This window comes from Camellia sinensis, chromosome 13, assembly GCF_055761805.1.
Source record: "Camellia sinensis isolate YWXY chromosome 13, ASM5576180v1, whole genome shotgun sequence".
In the NCBI taxonomy this organism is placed as follows: Eukaryota; Viridiplantae; Streptophyta; class Magnoliopsida; order Ericales; family Theaceae; genus Camellia; species Camellia sinensis.
This window is the reverse complement of record NC_138973.1, coordinates 30,117,972-30,129,788: the sequence shown is the minus strand read 5'-3', so window position 1 is coordinate 30,129,788 and position 11,817 is coordinate 30,117,972. Positions and strand designations below refer to the sequence as shown.

The window sequence follows — 11,817 nt, the reverse complement described above, 5'->3', positions numbered from 1 at the left end:
CCAAATGCACCCTTTCGCCTGCCAGCATTTTGGCTGACAAAACCACAATTTGGTCGCCAATATCTAATAAAATAAACTTGTAATTGAAGACAAATATTCCATCAAATCCATTAAATATAATCTGTAATTAAAAAAATCATTCATATCAATAAAGTATCTGAATCATGAACATTCAATGAAATACAAAAATCATCCAGTCCTGAACCTGTTTAATAAAAGTTGGCAATTATTATAAGTTTCTATTCACAAGTAATTCTAAAGTACATATTTCCCCAATTAAAATTCCGATTCACATGCATCTAGCATAAAAATTTAAAACATAACAAGTACTTGTTATTATGTTTTAAATTTTTATCCATTCCCATCTATCCAAAAATATAATTACTAGTCTACCCAAATATTTTTCATACACATCTATCAAAAAATATATAATCCTTGAAAAAATGTAACAAGTGCCAACTAATCCAGTACAATTCAGCTTGTTGCACGAGTTCATCCATCTGTACAGAAGAAAAAGATAAAAAAATGTCAGGTAATGTTTCTATGAAAATATTCCACATCAAATGATTGTAAAATTGGACAAAAAAATAAAAAGTTCCATGGAAAGTAAAGGTAATATGAACAAGGAAGTAAAGGTAGAAATTTCATTTAATTTGGTGTTACACCAGAACAAGGCAAAAAATGTCCAAGCAAACTTTAGTTAATAATAAATTAATAATCATGGTCACCCTATCCTGTTTTAGGAAGTGACCATAATCAGGGTTTGTAATCTATTACTCTAGTATCACCTACAAGAATTTAGTTGTTGCGAAGGAGGGGTGACACTAACATGGCATATGAGAGGGATTTGTGTAGTTGGGGGTTTGAATCTTATATCTATCAAAAAATTTAACAAATATTTTTTCAAACATATGAACAAAGCAGACATATATTAAAAAAAATGTTCTTTTAAAGTAAATAAAGGATCATAGCAACTTTGAATTTAGACCGGCAGAACATGTAATAGATCATCAAGAGGGTATCTGACAGTGGACCATCAATTATCCAAAAGTATAAGTACAAACCAAAAAACAGCTTCAAGCCTTATTCTATACGAACACTAATTTTAGAACCCATGTACTGAGGTTGTTACTAGCATTCCTACTAGTAATTTAGGTTTAAGGACATACCTCCACTACAGAAGTTTGTTTTGCCTCCAAAGTTAAGCAATGAACAACATCATTCCATTTTCTGGGACAGTTATCAGGGACACAAAGCCGCCTATAATACTACTGCATCTGATGGAGAGGAGCTGAGAAAACATGAATGCCATTAGTTTGACAATCCAAAAAACAAAAAAACAAGCATATGATTACTTGAAACATAAATAATAAGTAAAAAAAAACATTAATGCTGCTGCTGCTGCTCACATTAAGGACACAATAAATTAATATATGAGAGGAGACTTTTAATGCAGCATTCCATGAGATGAGTGCAACTTCCTTCACAAATATATATATATATATATATATATGTGCTGCAATGCTGCTCAATGTGTATTGTTATGTAGAGAGAGAGACGAATCATTTTGACCCATCAAAGAGGGGATCCGAGTTAAAATGAATGGAAAAACAGAGAGAGGGAAGAAGATTGAAGAGCAAAGACCTACCCATAAAAAGCAATCAGTGATTCACTAAAGATTTTAACAAGATTGGGATTGATATCCTATGACCCAATTCTATGCTGACATTGACCCCAAGGTTGATAAGGAGCCAACCTGAACAAGTAAAACCAGAGAAATAATATAAATATCGGCATAAATCACCAAGAAATGTAGAAAAAAAAAATATATAAAAGGAAACAAACAACGAAACAATCATCATTACTCATGAGAAAATCATTAAGGCCAGTTAGACAACAATGTCAGCTCCACTAATGCACTATCAGCAAATACTTTAACCCAAACACATTTGAACATTTCCACACTTGGGTGGAGTTCAGCGTTTTTGCTTTTTGGCTTATTTAGTATAAAAAAAAAAAAAACCAGCTTTTTAAGCCCAAGCCAAACGGGGACTCCTATTTTGTTGAGATCATGAAATGTGGCAACATATTGGAAATCTTTAATTATTTGGGGTGTTCTCAAACTCAGCAATAGAGTGATTTATGATTTTTTATATTCATTATGATCATCAAATAATTATTAAAAGTACAGCCACATAAAGAAGCAACCAATAATTGCATTGAACATGTAAATTAACTAGTAGAAATTAACTATGGTAGATAGCATGGATAACAGAGGCTATCTCAACAGTATCCTAAACAACATATGCAAGCGGAACACAAAGAGATAGAGGTTAGTTTACACTATGAGAAAGCAATCTGATTTCAAGGTGATGTATAAAGTGGTGGATATCCTTGGAAAGGCAAAGAGCTAATACCAATATTCATCCAACAAAATCAACCAAAAGAATCACCAAATTTATTAGCATTTATCAATAAACTTATATAAAATATTTCGGTTTTAACTCCATCTATGTACAGTGTATGTGGTGGATATTTTGAAGGGCTATCTTGACTCCAAAAGGCAAGCATGGAGTTAAGAAACTTAATGTAATAATAGAACATGCCAGAAAAACTTATGGACCTGTGCTAAAGTAACTCAAACATGGACCTGTGGTAATAGGCATTGAGAAATTTAACATGAAAATAGGCATTGAGAAATTTAACCAAACAATTGGCGGCCATGTCCTCAAACATGGACCTGTGGTAAAGTAACTCAAAGATGCAACATAAATAAAAATCTTAGGATAGTTTGACCTGATAATAGGCATTGAGAAATTTAACCAAACAATTGGTGGCCATGACCTCAAACATGGACCTGTGGTAAAGTAACTCAAAGATGCAACATAAATAAAAATCTTTCACCTCAAAATCTGCACTATTCATGCATAATATATGATTTGAAATAAGCTCATAAACTAAAATCATATAATGCATCAGCTAAATCATAGAACTAATTATAATACTTGTGTACAACTGTTACTACATAAAGAAGAAAATTACCAATTGTATCACATTCATGCACTAAGCAATTGAAATTTAAAGATCAAAACAATAACAATCATTGTTTTTATTTACAGTTCTCCATAACTGTACAAACCTGTTAGACTTGTCAGATCCAAACAATATCAGATCTTTTCTTTTTTTTTTTTTCTTTTTTGAGAAAGTTATAAAGCAGTTGCAAAAGACATTCCAGATCTAAATTGTTAGAAATGGGCGCCCATGTGGCATGACCATTTCAATGCTTTGAATTTATAACTCTAACTCCTGCATTAATGGGGTTTGTAACTCCTGCCTTTATTGCAGAGGTTAATGGTGCATTAATGACCAGCCATAAAGGCTGGAGGCTTTTCCTCTCTCCCTTATACATGTATAAATTGAGACCCTCCTGTCAAGTCTAAAACACTCAGAAATTTCCCATATTCTGACTCTCTCCCAAAAACAACGATCAAAGCGGTTTGCACTGTGATTTGTGTGGGTGATATTCACTGTTGTAATATCACCCCACTGCTGGGTTGACTGATCAGATTCAGGAAGCACGTGATTTACCCACGAGATCTTTTCTATTCAGACTCTGCAGGAAAGGTATGACCATAATTTTTATTCCGCTGCGTTATACTGCTGATTTACATTGGTATCAGAGCCTAGTTGGGTATTTTCGTGTTTTCTTAATCATGTATATATATGTACACATTATATAGCATGAATTGTTTGTAAATTTACATGAAGATGCTATTTTATGGAATTTATCATGCTTTTTGACATGCCATAGTCAGTGGGAGGTTGTTCGGTTGAGAGAAATCTTTGTAGATTTACTCCCGAAAACCAATATTTTGCACATAAATTAAATTGAATTTTGGATAATTGTCACCTGTGGCGCAAGAGATGATTACGAGCATAGCAGATTTTCGATCTTGCGACTTGTGTAATATTGTCACTATTTAATTTAGATTTTTGCGGCAAAATTATATTATGCTAATCAAATTAATCCCAATGCGAATTTCTCTCTAAATTGACTTAGCTTATGGAAGTTAATTGGTTGACCTAGACTTAGTAAAGATGTTCAAATGTGAACAATGTAATCCCATTCTTTAGATGAGCAAAAGTCTTGGAGACTTTAGGTCAAGTCTTAATTGAGCCAAAGTAAGGAAACATGACTCAAAGTCGCCGTGGTTTTGTTGCCTTGGTTGGCATAATAAAAACTAATGTGTGCGCTATGGTTAGCGGCACGCTACGTAGTTTTTGGTTGGCGAGTTTTGGAGTTATGAAATTAGTAAGTCCTCAATAGATCTGTATATGATCTTGACTATTGAGCTGCGCAGATTGACTTTGTAATTTGACTTGTAAATAATGTTACATCATTGGATGAAGTAACATTCAAGAGTCACGTCATCCAAGAAATGCGAGCTTAAATAAATTAGTCATTAAGTGTAAGACGAGTAGGCAGTATGAGTAGTGTTTTGCTCTCTACCCAATTATTGGGAGTGGATGGAGCAAAATTTCATGCACTATAATAGTGTGCGTTGAAATATCACGTGAAATTAAAAGATTAACGCTTAGAAGCTGCAAAATCTATTAACACTAAGTGAAAAGATTAGCGCTTAGTGGCTGCAAAATCTATTAACACTACGTGAAAAGATTAGCGCTTAGAAGCTGCAAAATCTATTAGCATTGCCAACTTGTTTAAGTCTGGACACTTATGTGCCGTTTGGTAACACTTACGTTTTCAGTTTTCTGTTTATATTTACAAAAATTTAAAAAACTCAAATAAAAACTTGTTTGGTAAAATTTTTGATTTATAAATCAGTGGTTTCAGTTTATAAATTTGGCCAAAAAATGAAAACACAAAAAATGTGTTTCCGTTTTGAGTTTTGAGTTTTTTTTTTTTATCACCCAAAACTAGCCACCACCCGCCACCATTTGCCACTACCGTCTTTCGGCACCACCACCCACCACCACCTGCCACCACCACTCACCATCCACCAACCGCCACCACCCATCTGCCACCCACTCGCCACCACCACCCACTCCTTGCCGCCGTCGCCACCACCACCACCATCACCCACCACCCACCCGCCACCCACCTGCCACCACCACCTACCACCCACTGGCTACCACCTACCACCTACCACCTGTCACCGTCACCCACCCACCCACTACCACCACCACCACCACCACCCACCACCCGCCACCCGCCATCCGCCACCCACTTGCCACCACCACCCACTTGCTTCCACCTGCCACCGTCACCCACCACCCACTCGCCACCACCCGCCATCCGCCATCCGCCACTCACCTGCCACCACTACCCACCACTACCACCACCCACTCGCTACCACCCACCACCCACTACCACCACCCACCCGCCATCCGCCATCCGCCACCCATCTGCCACCACCACCCGCCACCACCACCATCACCACCCACTCGCTACCACCCACCACCCGCCACCGTCACCCACCCACCTACCATCACCACCCGCCACCTACCCGCCACCCACTTGCCACCACCACCAACCACCTGTCACCACCACCACCACCCACTCGCTACCACCCACCAACCGCCACCGTCACCCACCCACTACCACCCCTTACCACTCGCCATCCGCTACCCACCTGCCACCACCACCAACCTTCCGCCGCCACCACCACCACCACCACCACCACCACCACCCACTCGCTACCACCCGCCACCATCAGCCACCCACCCGCCACCACACACCGCCACCAGCTACCCACCACCCACCGTCACCACTTTCCACCATCGTCTTCCGCCGCCACTTGCCATCACTTGTCATTTCTCACTCTTTTTTATATTTTAATTTTTTTTAAACATTTTGTCAATTAGCAAACGCGTTTGTAGTTTATGTTTTTCTAAAAATAAACAAAAAATAAACAAAAATCAGTTTATACTGTTTCCACACTTGAGTGTGAGACATGAGGAGGGGCTTCTTTGTATGATTCCTTAGCTAGGCTAACATTTTTTTTGAATAACGTTTAGCACTAAGCGCAAATGTTGCGGCATAGTGATGAAAAGGTCAAGGCCGACAAGGTTGTTATGACTCTAAGAATTTGACGCATCGCTTGTGAGAGCATTGTGTTGAATTAGACTCTTTAGCCTAATTCACGCTTAAGTTACTTTGGAGCTGTCATAGTTGGTAGCTTATTCTCTCTTTCTTGTGGATAGTAGAATTAATTGCAAGTAACTATGAAGCGAGAAATAGATATGGCAAGAGGAGTATCGTTATCTTTCAACTAAATGCAGTAAAGTGTATGGAGAATAAAATTGACTTGAAGGTGCAGGGGATTAGCACTTACTAGTTAAATTTGCGACTTAGGCGCACTTGATATCTCCATGACATCCTTTTATGATCTAGTGAATATGAATTAGTCGTGAGTCATTACCTAGTTGGGCCTAAACCTTTAAAACTTGTCTTCAAGAACTCACACATTAAGATGATTGGAATTAGTTTATGACATTGGTCATGAACCAGTGGCTTATTATACTTAATCACATTAATGAGATGATGACACGATGGTTTGAGTAGGCCTTCTCGGGCCCACTCGCTTATGACATCCTGTTCTCATGTGAATGTGTAACTTTGTTCGCAATGGGTGCGCACAAGTAAGTAGGAAAGCCATAGAAGGTCATTTGTTTTGGCGCATTTAGTCCACTACGATATTTGTGACTAGATATGTGTAAGGGTATGATAGCTAAGCCTCCATCTCGACACATTTATAGATAACGATACACATCTGAGTCAAGACTATTTGATCTCCCATAAGTCAAAAGTTTTGAGATGATTTTTGACATTGCACATATGAGGTTGAGATCAATTAGATAACAACTTTCGTGCTTTTAGTTTTGACCAAGGTGGCGAGTATCTATTTGAGTAATTTTTAGAAAACTCTGTAAAGAGAGATGAATGCTTAGAAAATTGATTATTCCTAGTACTCAACAACACAATGGTGTAGTAGAGATAAGGAATTAAATATTATTAATGTTAGGTGGATAATGGCGCAAGATGTTTCCCAATTGGAAATTGCACTAGTTTGTTGCCTATATCCCTAACTAAGAGCCCTCCATATCAGATTTTACACTCTAATTTTGAGTAATAGGTTAGCGGAGAGCCATCTATGGGCGATCTGTAACCATTAAGCAGCTTATTTTTATTTTACTTCTCATAAGATTGTGAAGTTAAGACCTAGGGTTCTATAGCGCATTATCGTATGCTGTCTTGTAAACACAAAGGGTCGTGTGGCGCATTATTGTATGCGGTCATGCAAACCCTCCGGGTCATGTGCACCCTCCGGGTCATGTGCATATAGGTAAGCAGCTTTGTGGTAGTGTAACTAAGTCACATAAAGTTTTATTAGTAAAGGTGACGTGAATAGAGTTTTTGAAACTCTATAAGATAGAGAATTCTAAGCATAGCGCTCTATGTAGCCTAGTTGAGAATGGAAAGAAATTTCCAATATCCTAGGGACAGTGGGAGCGATGTGCCTATTAATGGATTACTCCATTAGAGAAGAATACTCTACATTCTTAGTTGCATAGTAGCAAATGTGAAAATTTTCCACGTCATCACTGGGTGATTGAAAGGGAAACATTCATGATTGCTCCGCAAGATGATAAAGAGCCTAGGATAATGCCAAAGGCTCTAGTCCCCTATTTTTAGAAAGTGGATCAATGTTGCGCAGTTTAAGACAAAGTCTTTAAGGATTAAACATTTATATAATTTGGTTGACTTTCCATTATGACGCAAAACTGTTCTAAATTTATGTGTAATTTGGATAGTCATTGTTGAGGCATAAGGCTCGCTAGATACTGAAAAGTCGCACCATTGAGAAAAGTGTAGACCGTGAGAAGACTTCCTCCTGGAGAGTGAGGTTATTTCGACTTAGGCTATGATTGACATAAGTTTGGAACATTGATTTGTGGACATTGTGACCCGATTTCTCGTTAGAGAATTGGATAAGTAGATCCGCAGGGATTTACCTTCTGCTTTTATGGTGAAAAGTTAGGAGGGCAAAAAGATTGCTAGTTCCAATAAATCTTTTACAGCCTAAAGCAGTTATCCAAACAGTGGTTCTTAGATTTCGTCAAGCCATGATAGGCCAACGATGATCGATGAAGACCACTGAGGCATGATCAATGGTCCAAAAGAAGTTTTTTCCTTACTTAGTCATTATGAGTCAGGAATTTATAAGGTTGTCGCCACCTAGGGTGGGCAGTCCTCTATTTTAGATATGATGGACATGGGTGATGTAATTTATATGCTCGGATGTACGATCCTTAGGGATTGTTTTAGGAAAATTCTCGGTTTGTCTTCGATGACTTACATAAGGAATATCCTAGAACAATTCTAGATGCAAAATTGCAAACCCATTGACTTACCTATCGGTAAAAGCCAGAGCCTTAGCTATTGAGTGAATCCTCGGATTGTCTTTGGGAGAAACAGATGACCTATATTCCTCAATCTTTTCTTTGCTGTGGGAACCTAAAGTACGTTATGTGGGCGTATTCGGCATGATAAGTGTTATCTTTGGTAAATGGTCAACTGATTTGTTTAGACATTGACCTTGCTCATTAGACTGTGGATAAAATGCTTTACTAGTAGTATATTAATTTGCTCCTTGTAAGATTCAATGCGCTAGTTGGGCGCATCTGTGCTAGTTGGGCGCATTAAGAATGAACGCAAATTGGTCACCAAAATATCTTTAGAGAGGTTATTGCGCAAGAGGTAATGATCTTAAATTACTTCATATGAGGCGCATATGGTGGATTCCGTTGTATATACTTATCGCAAGAGGTGCTGATAAGGCTTATGTTTGGAATCTATAATTGCGCAAGCTGTGGTTTTTTTTTAAATCGATCACTTATTTTGAGATGATGGAATGTTGCCACTATTATGGTTTGTGTCATAATGATTAGCAGATTATGATGTCAGCAGGCAAGATTGGCTCACTCACACGAGCAATCGCCCTTGGCGCTTAGGAGCGAGCAAGGATGAGACTAGTGATTTTTTTATTTGGAGCCAAGAGAGGCTTAAATCATCCACTATGTATGTCGCCTTGGTTATAACCAAGATGAGGTCAAGTTAAGGACCAAACATGGATGTTAGTACCCACTTTCCATGTTGTGCCTGTTATGATTAGCCAGATGCGAGATCTCATTTGGCGCCTAGAAGGAGAGCAAATAGAGAATTCGGGTTAGGCGCTAGAAAGCGACTAGACTAATATCTGTACGGTGTATCGAGTATGACGTCACTCTTTATGGAAGAGTTACTCCATCGTAGCATGTATTCATACTATATGTGCTTGGCGACCGAGTAATGAGGTGAGAGAATGGATCCCTGCTTCCTCACTGTGTGAGTCTTACGTGTCATTATTAATATGACTTTCATTTATGTACCCTTTTGTGACTTTTGACTATGTCATAAGGTAAATGGTTGATGTTCTGCTACTTTGGTATGTTGCCTGCGGTCATGTATGATTCGGTCTTAAGGGACATCACTGGGAAAGCGGTCAATCCTAAACTAAATGACATGAGGGCAAAGGGAAGATCATCTAGTATTACACCACTGTTGTATATTCATTGCCGGCAACTCACATCGCTCTGTATGAGAGGCGGATTGAGTGTGAATATATTGCAAGAATTGAAAGGGTCAAACATGCTCTTTTTTGAGGGATTAGAGATGTTTTTTTTGTGGACCGGTGTAATTAGATGGGTCTGGGGTATATGAGGCACTATTTTTGTTCTTTTTGGGATGATGTCTCTATGCTGGCTCATTTTGAGTTTCTAGTATAGAGCTCCCACATGCAGGTGTTCTCAACGGTCGCACGGTGCATTGGCTAGTATGAGACTGTTCATTTTTTTGGAGAGATTGAGATAGAGATGTGGCAGTGTCATGCCAACTCATGTGCGAGTGGGAGATGTTAGAAATGGGTGCCCACGTGGTATGACCATTTCAATGCTTTGAATTTATAACTGTAACTCCTGCATTAATGGGGTCTATAACTCCTGCCTTTATTGCAGAGGTTAATGGTGCATTAATGACCAGCCATAAAGGCTGGAGGCTTTTCCTCTCTCCCCTATACATGTATAAATTGAGACCCTCCTGTCAAGTCTAAAACACTCAGAAATTTCCCATATTCTGACTCTTTCCCAAAAACAACGATCAAAGCCGTTTGCACTGTGATTTGTGTGGCTGATATTCACTGTTGTAATATCACCCCACTGCTGGGTTGACTGATCAGATTCAGGAAGTACGTGATTTATCCACGAGATCTTTTCTATTCAGACTCTGCAGGAAAGGTATGACCATAATTTTTATTCCGTTGCGTTATACTGCTGATTTACATAAATATCACTCCATTTTTTTTATGACCCTTGATTTTCATTTATGGGAAAAAAAGAGGTAGTAATTTTGAACTGGAATCAAATGCAACAATACTGCAAATATAGGAACCAGTACTTTCAGCAGAGCATTGCAAATCACTATAAAATTTTAAAGCAAGTTTAAGTTGGAGTATTGAACATCAGTTTTATGGATCCATTCACAATCAACACACAATTAGTCAGCACAAACAAATGACATTCAAAGCCCACCTCCTCCAGGTGAAGATAATGACTGGTCAGCTCGAAAGATGTTTAGGACTCATCTATCTGGTCCTGCACAAAGACCACAGAATCCAAAAAACATTAAACTATAAAATATAAAGATCCCTACTTACAGGATTGAAAACAGGGAGACTTCTACTAGAAAACACATTGTCCTCCTGTTGCCATGCCAATGCTCTGTCTGTATCAATCTATTGATAGGTAAATAATTATTTAGAACAATAAAAGAAAAAAGAAAGGGTAATAAAGCATCGAGCCACAAGTTAATAAAAATAAATAAAATAGAAGTAGAGCAAAGGAACAAACTTCGCCATCTCTAACTCCCAGTGCCTCATTATATAATTGTTCTTGGAGCTCACGAGCCAACCTCTCATCTGCTTCAACTTGTCTAGCGCTAGCATCTGAGTCATCATCACTACCACTACCTATATTGGGGGTATTTGTTTTAACTTTTCAAAGCTAACTTACAGCTTTTAGATATGAAAAAGTTATTTTGGGCTGTTTGGTTAAACTTATTTCAAACAGCTTCTAATTCTAACAGTTTATTTTAACTCAAAAAAGTTGATTCTGAGAAGCTGCTCATCCCTTGCTTCTGATTATCAGCTTCTGCTGTGGACATGTTAATTTATGGTTATACTCTTAGATTTTTTTATTTTTTATTTTTTTAAAAATAGAAAAAGACTCAAATGGACTATAGATTATTATTATTATTTTTTATGAGAAATGTAGACAAGTAGTAAATAATAAAAAAAAAAATTAATTGAAAAAACTATTTTACAGCTTATTTAACAAACACTACTCAGCAACTTAAATCTACAATTCAACAGTTATACCAAACAGATTAACAACTTCTGATTAAAGTCATAATCTATAATCTGTTAAGCTATAATCTATAAGTTGTTTTAACAGCTACACCAAACGGGGCCATTGTGGGACCCAATGTGTCTCATTTCAGGAGAGAATTCATCAATTTCAATAACGGGGTCCAAAATGCTCGGACCATGAACAAGGGAACATTTATTTTCTTTGTGCAGTTACGTGTGTCTCATTGGACAAGGGAACATTTATTTTCTTTGTGTGGTTACGTGTACTTCTCTACCCACTTATTCCTTCAAAACATCTGACTGCATCTCCACTGGAATTACTAGTTCCACT

General features: G+C 37.9%; 1 long non-coding RNA gene across 1 annotated transcript; it reads right to left on the bottom strand.

The window, feature by feature from the left end:
* Nucleotides 1-334: 334 nt before the first annotated feature.
* On the bottom strand, nucleotides 335-11,093 carry LOC145806086 (uncharacterized). Its single transcript, XR_014348596.1, has 3 exons — nucleotides 10,776-11,093; nucleotides 1,170-1,291; nucleotides 335-500 (listed from the first exon to the last, which is right to left on the bottom strand). It is a non-coding gene; the product is annotated as an uncharacterized LOC145806086 (long non-coding RNA).
* Nucleotides 11,094-11,817: the final 724 nt, after the last annotated feature.